The 8,890-nt window shown below is 41.7% G+C and overlaps 1 long non-coding RNA gene across 1 annotated transcript; it reads right to left on the bottom strand.

Moving 5' to 3' along the window:
• Positions 1-7,542: 7,542 nt before the first annotated feature.
• LOC123489234 lies at positions 7,543-8,098 on the bottom strand. Its single transcript, XR_006660500.1, has 3 exons — positions 7,981-8,098; positions 7,681-7,771; positions 7,543-7,598 (listed from the first exon to the last, which is right to left on the bottom strand). It is a non-coding gene; the product is annotated as an uncharacterized LOC123489234 (long non-coding RNA).
• Positions 8,099-8,890: the final 792 nt, after the last annotated feature.

Here is an 8,890-nt window from a genome sequence, read left to right as displayed (position 1 = left end):
AAGTGCTCAATGGTGCTACCCATGCTAAAACTGGCTTTTGGGCACTAGAGTCCTCTATCTGTCTCTATGGAGGACACATGAAAACACCTGCAACCGCATGCCTGTGCTCCCGCCTGCACAATCCGGCATTTGTCTGTCATTTTTTCTGTGTCAAAAGTTATGATATGAGTTGATTGGTAAAACTTCAGAATAACTCATAATTAACCAATTATAAATGCTTATATATGTTTATAAATGATAGTTGATGTTTTGACAGAGACAGATGTCCTTACCCTGTGGAGGCGTATTGGGAGGCTGAGGAGGTGTTGAGGCCTATAGGGTTGGTCCTCTGAGGAGAGGGAGGGGTTCTCTGCATCCAGCGGTCTGGGTACCTGATCACCAGCCTGATGCTCTCCAGCTCCACCCCCTGGACAGGAGGACAAACAGCAGGCAGAGTCCAAAAACATACAATGGAACTAATAGCATAGTCCTAAAAGGTTGTGCAGCCTGTCTATACTATGCACCCTGTGGTGGGGTCTGGTAGTGCAGCCTGTCTATACCATGTCCCCTGTGGTGGGGTATTGTAGTGCACCCTGTTTATACTATGTCCCCTGTGGTGGGGTATTGTAGTGCACCCTGTCTATACCATGTCCCCTGTGGTGGGGTATTGTAGTGCACCCTGTCACTACAGACCCTGGTTCGATTCCAGGCTTCATCACAATCTGGCCATAATGGTGAGTCCCATGGGGTGGCGCGCAATTTGCCCAGTGTCGGCAGGGGTAGGCCGTCATTGTAAATAAGAATTTGTTCTTAACTGAATTGCCTAATTAAATAAAAAATTCACAGGGTCTGAGCTCTCCACCTGAAATGAGACAACTCAGTTAACAGTGCGTGTGATTTCTGATGAATTATTATTGATCTATGATAGTTTATCTCCTGACAGTAATGGCTACGTGGTTCAATAGAGCCATCATGTGTCCAATAGGCAGAAATACAAGAAACAACATCGAAGTGGAAATAGTCATGAATCAATGTATTAATAGTTAATCAAATAATCAATGTCTATATTGTCAAATTTTTATTTTATTTACAACATTATGTTTATCCTGTATTGACACTGAACAACACTGTAAAAACTGCAAATGTAAAAATATTTGATGTATCTAAATAGTTAATAATATATATTTTTTAATAATAAAACTAGCAATATCATGACACTGAACAATATGGTATTAGATAATATAAAATGCAGAACAATGTCTGACAACAATACAAAGTAAATCATCATTAAACACATCAGGAGCAACAAGTATTAAAAAGCTGTTACCAGTATTATTCATGTTAGTCGCTGAAAGTATCATCCTGCATCCTTTGACTCTCTATATCCCCTATCCTCCGGCCGGCTCAGTCCTCCCCTCCTGCTCCGTGGCTTGACCGACTCATTGCGAGCTCACAGAACAGGGCTCTGGGCAGCCGAGCGGAAATGGAGGAAAACTAGACTCCCCTGCGGACCTGGCATCTTTTCACTCCCTCCTCTCTACATTTTCTTCATCTGTTTCTGCTACTAAAGCCACTTTCTACCACTCTAAATTCCAAGCATCTGCCTCTAACCCTAGGAAGCTCTTTGCCACCTTCTCCTCCCCTGCTGAATCCTCCTCCTCCACCCCCCTCCTCCCTCTCTGTGGATGACTTCGCCAACCATTTTGAAAAGAAGGTTGACGACATCCGATCCTCGTTTGTTAAGTCAAATGACACTGCTGGTCCTGCTCACACTGCCCTACCCTATGCTTTGACTTCTTTCTCTCCTCTCTCTCCAGATGAAATCTTGTGACTTGTGATGGCCAGCCAGCCCAACAACCTGCCCGCTTGACCCTATCCCCTCATCTCTTCTCCAGACCATCTCTGGTGACCTTCTCCCTTACCTCACCTCGCTCATCAACTCATCCTCGACCGCTGGCTATGTCCCTTCCATCTTCAAGAGAGCGAGAGTTGCACCCCTTCTCAAAAAACCAACACTCGATCCCTCTGATGTCAACAACTACAGACCAGTATCCCTTCTTTCTTTTCTCTCCAAAACTCTTGAGCGTGCCATCTCTCTCAGAATGACCTTCTTGATCCAAACCAGTCAGGTTTCAAGACTGGTCATTCAACTGAGACTGCTCTTCTCTGTGTCACGGAGGCTCTCTCGCACTGCTAAAGCTAACTCTCTCTCCTCTGCTCTTGTCCTTCTAGACCTGTCTTCTGCCTTTGATACTGTGAACCATCAGATCCTCCTCTCCAACCTCTCCGAGTTGGATATCTCCGCGGCTCACTCTTGGATTGTCTCCTACCTGACCGGTCGCTCCTACCAAGTGGCGTGGCGAGAATCTGTCTCCGCACCACGTGCTCTCACCACTGGTGTCCCCAGGGCTCAGTTCTCAGGCCCTCTCCTATTCTCGCTATACACCAAGTCACTTGGCTCTGTCATATCCTCACATGGCCTCTCCTATCATTGCTACGCAGACGACACACAACTAATCTTCTCCTTTCCCCTTTTGATAACCAGGTGGCGAATCGCATCTCTGCATGTCTTGTATACATATCAGTGTGGATGACGGATCACCACCTCAAGCTGAACCTCGGCAAGATGGAGCTGCTCTTCCTCCCGGGGAAGGACTGCCCGTTCCATGATCTCGCCATCACGGTTGACAACTCCGTTGTGTCCTCCTCCCAGAGTGCGAAGAGCCTTGGCGTGACTCTGGACAACACCCTGTCGTTCTCCGCTAACATCAAGGCGGTGACCCGATCCTGTAGGTTCATGCTCTACAACATTCGGAGAGTACGACCCTGCCTTACACAGGAAGCGGCACAGGTCCTAATCCAGGCACTTGTCATCTCCCGTCTGGATTACTGCAACTCGCTGTTGGCTGGGCTCCCTGCCTGTGCCATTAAACCCCTACAACTCATCCAGAATGCCGCAGCCCGTCTGGTGTTCAACCTTCCCAAGTTCTCTCACGTCACCCCCGCTCCTCCGCACACTCCACTGGCTTCCAGTTGAAGCTTGCATCTGCTACAAGACCATGGTGCTTGCCTACGGAGCTGTGAGGGGAACAGCACCTCCGTACCTTCAGGCTCTGATCAGTCCCTACACCCAAACGAGGGCATTGCGTTCATCCACATCTGGCCTGCTGGCCCCACTACCTCTGCGGAAGCACAGTTCCCGCTCAGCCCAGTCAAAACTGTTCGCTGCTCTGGCACCCCAATGGTGGAACAAGATCCCTCACGACGCTAGGACAGCGGAGACACTTGAAACCCCACCTCTTTAAGGAATACCTGGGATAGGATAAAGTAATCCTTCTATCCCCCCTTACCCCACCCTCTAAAATAAAAATAAAATAAATAAATAAAACATATTGTAAAGTGGTTATCCAATTTCACAACTCTTAGTACAAAACTCAAAACAGATAATCAAAAAGGTGTTTTTTCACAACTTTAAGCTCATTTTCAAATGACTGAGTAAAACACAAAAAAATCACACAGTAACTTTTTTCACTAAACATAATCAGTATTTCATCTAGAAATACCTTTCATATAAAGTCATTGCCCTTCACAATGCAATGCTCACAATACTTTTATATGATTCTCTTCTCATTTGTTTAAATACATTTGACCATCACTTAATCCAGCTGTGCTTAATGGTTAATCACTTAACCATTTGGTAAACCTATAGATTTTTAACTGGTTTGTCTACTATATTATGGATTTTGAGAACTACAGAAATAAAATGTGTGTTTGTAAAGTATAAACATCTAAATTACATGTATGATACATGATAATCATACATAATGACAACTCGTTATTGCTAACTGATATCACATAGTGGTAACCACAATTGGTCACCATATAAAAGGGTGTGTGTGAACACTTGCAATTTCTTTCAACATGGAGCAGGATAGACAGCAAGGGAGAGGAATAAATCAAAGAGCTCATGGACAAGGGACCCGTCAGAGAGGTCAAAGAGGTGGACATGGTCCCCATCAAAGAGGTCAAAGAGGTGGACATCAGAGAGAGGGAGGCAGACGGCAGGGAACTGTCGTGTCTAATGAAGTCCGGGCCAAGAGGCCTTGCCATGGCAGAGGCTGCCAGATTAGTTCATCCCAATCTGAAAAAGATCAGCTGTCAATTAGATTATGAAAACATTTCGCCAAGAAAACCGGTTAATATGCAGGATATGCACTATGCTTTACCATTACATTTAAAGTTAATTACACATTGTAATGCATGTGGTGACCGTGATAGTGTGCTGACCTACCAGCAGGAGTGGGCAGTTGTGGAAATGGTGAGGGCCAGGAATGACATATGGCTGTCTGAAATAAAGCAGGCCATTGAGGAGAATGATGACACCTTTGCCAAAGTGCATCCATCAGCCTACTAATAATCACCTGCCTTTTGAAGAGGCAGTAGGTATCTATGGAACACATTTACCTGGTGCCTTTTGAGAGGAACAACCACCAGATAAAACAGCTGTATGAGTATGTTCAGGTACAGCACTATATACTGTATTACTGTTACTATGTGATGCACATGCTACTTCACAATACATTACTGGAACTATACTATAAAAGCACTAAAGATGGTGTGGTAGGACGTAGGCCATGACTTGGATCCTACAACGCTGCACACCTCATTGTGTTTCTCAGTGAAATTGACCAGGCCTGTCAAGGTGAAGGGGTCACCTATGTCATTGTATGGGACGATGTCAGGTTCCACCACGCAGAGGTGGTTCAGGTATGGTTTCAGGACCATCCCCGATTCGTGACCCTATACCTGCCCCCATACTCTCCTTTCCTCAACCCTATTGGGGAATTTTTCAGCATGAAGGTGTATGATGTCCTGCAATGCATGAACAATGAGGACATTCACTATGATGTGGATGAGAATTTATAGCCAAATGCTCAAGACAGGCTTGATGCAAATTAATGCGTGCTAAAGGTTGTTTAATTTTCATTCATTTTATTTGTTTCATTTTTGCATGAATGATGTGTAGAGGATGTCTTCATTGATCACCTTTGATTGCACATTGGATAGATATTATGGAAATTATAGATCTTCTGTCAATTTTGTTGGGTAATGTAAGTGTATTGCCTAATGTGAAAACTGTGTAATTTACAGTACAGTAGCATATTACTTTCAGCATTTCTAAGGGCGATTTGAAACACATATCTTGCATTGTTTGCTATTGGATTAACTGGTAGTTAAAACGACTAAATTGAAAATATAGTATGTTGTGTTTTGGTGATTAAACCAATGTTCTAATTACATTTCAGAATGAACTTATATTTTGAATTAATGGATGTGTGGTGATAGATGTTTACAATCCAAATGAATGTAAAATGACAGGTTTTGAATGTAAGACTGGCTGCGTTATAAGTGTGACCAGTTTGGAGTTTTGTACTAAGAGTCGTGAAAATGTACCACGTATGGGTGAAAATAAAACCAAAACGATTTGAAAAAACTACAACCTTTTGCATGTAGTGTTGATAAAACACGTTTGTGTGCGTGATTGTTTGTGTGTGTCTGTGTGTGTGCATGTTCATGTGTATGACTGTCTGTGTGTGTGTGTGTGTGTGTGTGTGTGTGTGTGTGTGTGTGTGTGTGTGTGTGTGTGTGTGTGTGTGTGTGTGTGTGTGTGTGTGTGTGTGTGTGTGTGTGTGTGTAGGCATTTGGATTTGATGTTTAACAAACATATAGATGAGCTGGTTAAGAAGCTAAGATTTAAAGTTGGCTTTTTTTACGGAAACAGGTCGTGCCTTTCTCTAAGCACTAGGAAGCAGATTATTCAGTCAACCTTTTTATCTGTTCTTGATTATGGTGATATTATTTATCAAAGTGCAGCTGCTACTACTCTTAACCCTTTGGATGCCATCTACCATAGTGCCCTTTGTTTAATAACAGGAGACAAATTTGATACTCATCAACGCATACTGTATCAAAAGGTTGGCTGGCCTTTGCTAAAGACTCCACTGAAGATACTGTTATAATAAGGTCAAAACAATGACAATTACGTTTATTCTTAAAAATGTATCAGAAAAAATGTCACACTTCACACAGTTTACAAAAAAAACATTTCATAAAAGCGTTAAGAAATGTTGCATCAACCAGAACTCTTTCCTGGACATTGAGGCAAAATTGTGCCATAGTTTGTAATAAAAACAATTAAAAATATTTATAAAAAAATCAAGCAAACTTCTACGATGTGTATCATCTAATAGTAGCTTATGAAGTAATACAATATAATAGAAACACAATAACTATTGCTGTTAGCCTTCATATATAAAAAAAAAAATACTGTAGTTATATAAAATATAACTGGACCTTGAGGTTGCCTACTTCAGAAATACATATATTTTTTAAAGATCTGGTACTCAGAAATATTAACGATTTTACTTAAGAAATATTAAACTTATAACATTTTCAACTATATTATTATATACTATTATAAACTGGTTAGTTTGGGTCTTGGATGCTGACTGACTGAAATTGCATTTCAGAAGTGAATACTGTATATCAGACAATATACCACGGGTATGGCGTAAAAAATACTATTTCTGTTGGTAACCAGTTTCTAATAGCAATCAGGCCAATATACGACGGCATATCCGCTTTGTGTCAAGAACAGCCCTTAGCCGTAGTATAAACCACCCAGTTTATAATGGCCAATATTCCACACCCCCTCAAGCTTTATGGCACTTATTTTGAATATATGGGTTTTTGTCAAACTTGTTGAGTTCAGGTCTTCTTGGTTCTGGGTTTGTTGTGTTCAGGTCTTCTTGGTTCTGGGTTTGTTGTGTTCAGGTCTTCTTGGTTCTGGGTTTGTTGACTGCCTTGACTGTAGATCACAGAGGGGTCCTCCTCAGCTGATTGTGCTGCTGCAGGTCTGAAGAGAGAGAAACAGAAATGAAACAAAGGTTGCGTCCCAAATGTTGGCACCCTATACCCTTTATAGTGCACTGCCTTTGTAGTGCACTAAATAGGGAATATGATGCCATGTGGAACGCAAAATGAGCAGTTCCTCAAAACCATCTTTACATCAATACATGTCATAGTAATTTTCTTGAGATGTCCATTGTTGGGTTCGTAGTTTAAGGAAATGACATCACTAGTGGTCACTATGGGTCAACTGTTTTGCTTATTGATGACATCTCCTACAATAAGCAGCAGCATATGAATTACCTTAATGCAGAATATGCTTACTGGGTGGCAGCAGTGGGGCGGTTGAATTTCACAGCAGCGTACTGGACATCCTCGTACTGTTTCTGTGGTTGAGGCAGTTGAACAGTGGAGTACAGAGGGACTTCCTGGTTTTTGGAGCGAGAGAAGTGGACGCTGGCGTAGTGAACATCATCCTGGTCTACGGTGGCTGCTGTCTGTGTTGCAGTAGGGGTCATGGTCATGCCTGAGATGTTGTCATACACTGGACTAGAGTGTCCCTGATGGGGTGAGATGACAGACAACATGAGGAGTAGAAATGTTTCACAAAGAATACACAGACATCACAGTCATCTTCTGATTCCAACAGACTCACCTGTCCATTGTCTGCTGTGTCTCTTGTGTCAGAGGTGGATTTGGAGGACTTCTTCCTGTTTGTTAATTAATGAATTAATCAATCAATCAATGTTACTAAAGTTAAATAAAAAAATAATAATAATACAATTCACTCACCTAAACCACGTGAAGCCAGAGAGACAGAGGATGAGAACCAGAACAACCACTATGATTCCTACAGCTGTAGTCATAACTGATGTTTGTTTCCCTATAATATAATATGGATGATGTGAGTACATGGCATGATATAATAAACTAAAAATAAACCTAAATCCAGGACATTAATGCAATACTTGTTAAGGGATCTTATAACCCAATGTATAGTTATAAACTAAGGAGTAATAACACAAAGTATAATGATTAAGATTAGATTGAAACATGTAGTTTTGTATTGAAGTATTGAAGATGAAACTTGACCTGCTACAATGATCATCAGAGCTGTAGAGTTCTTAGATGCTATTTTATTCCGGGCCTCACAGTAGTATTCTCCACTGTCCTCAGAGCTGATGTTGGTGATGCTGTAACTCTGTCCTGAAGCTTTTGGTGAAGTTACGTTCTTCTTGTACCAGGTGTATTTGTCCACAGGTGGGTTGGCATCACTGCTGCAGGTCAGAGTCACTGAACTACCCTCCACTATTTCGCCAGAGGGACTGACTGACACTGAGCTGTCCTTTGGGCCATCTTGTGGACAATATGTATCAACACATTGTTCATACATATTGCTTTACATGAGGAGCATCATGGAACTTACACTTATGATATAATTGAAATATTAATATAAATATGTGTAACTTAGACGATAATGTAACAATACAGTGTTTGTGTAGTACTACAGTAGTGAGATGAGTACAATCATGGAACTTGGACATAGATTGAAATAATAGATAGATAGAATAGAGAAGAGAAGATGTTACTAAAAGAATACAACTGGAGATGGATCACACATACTCACATCTGACAGTGAGAGTCTCTTCAGGAGAGTGGAGAACCTCATGGCCTTCTACAGCACAGGAGTATCTGCCTGCATCCTCACTGCTGACTGGGTTTAGGAACAGACTGTTAGATTGGTTGGTTACATGTCCGTTCTTGTACCAGATGTAGGTGGGGTTGGGGTTGTCACTCAGAGTACAGGTGGTGCTACAGGTCAGTGTCACCTTCTGTCCTTACTTTCATATTATTTATATTATTTCAATTCAAATTAAGACAATTTTCCAGAACCAATTAAACAGATCAGCACTATATATAATATCACTGTACCTGTAACAGACAAAGTGACTCCAGGGATACCAGAATATTTCCCTCTGGTCTGATCTGTTATAAATCTGAA

The sequence above is a fragment of the Coregonus clupeaformis genome, unplaced genomic scaffold (genome assembly GCF_020615455.1).
Source record: "Coregonus clupeaformis isolate EN_2021a unplaced genomic scaffold, ASM2061545v1 scaf2898, whole genome shotgun sequence".
Lineage (NCBI taxonomy): Eukaryota > Metazoa > Chordata > Actinopteri > Salmoniformes > Salmonidae > Coregonus > Coregonus clupeaformis.
Note: the sequence above shows the minus strand (reverse complement) of the source record. Positions and strands in the feature narration are given on the sequence as shown.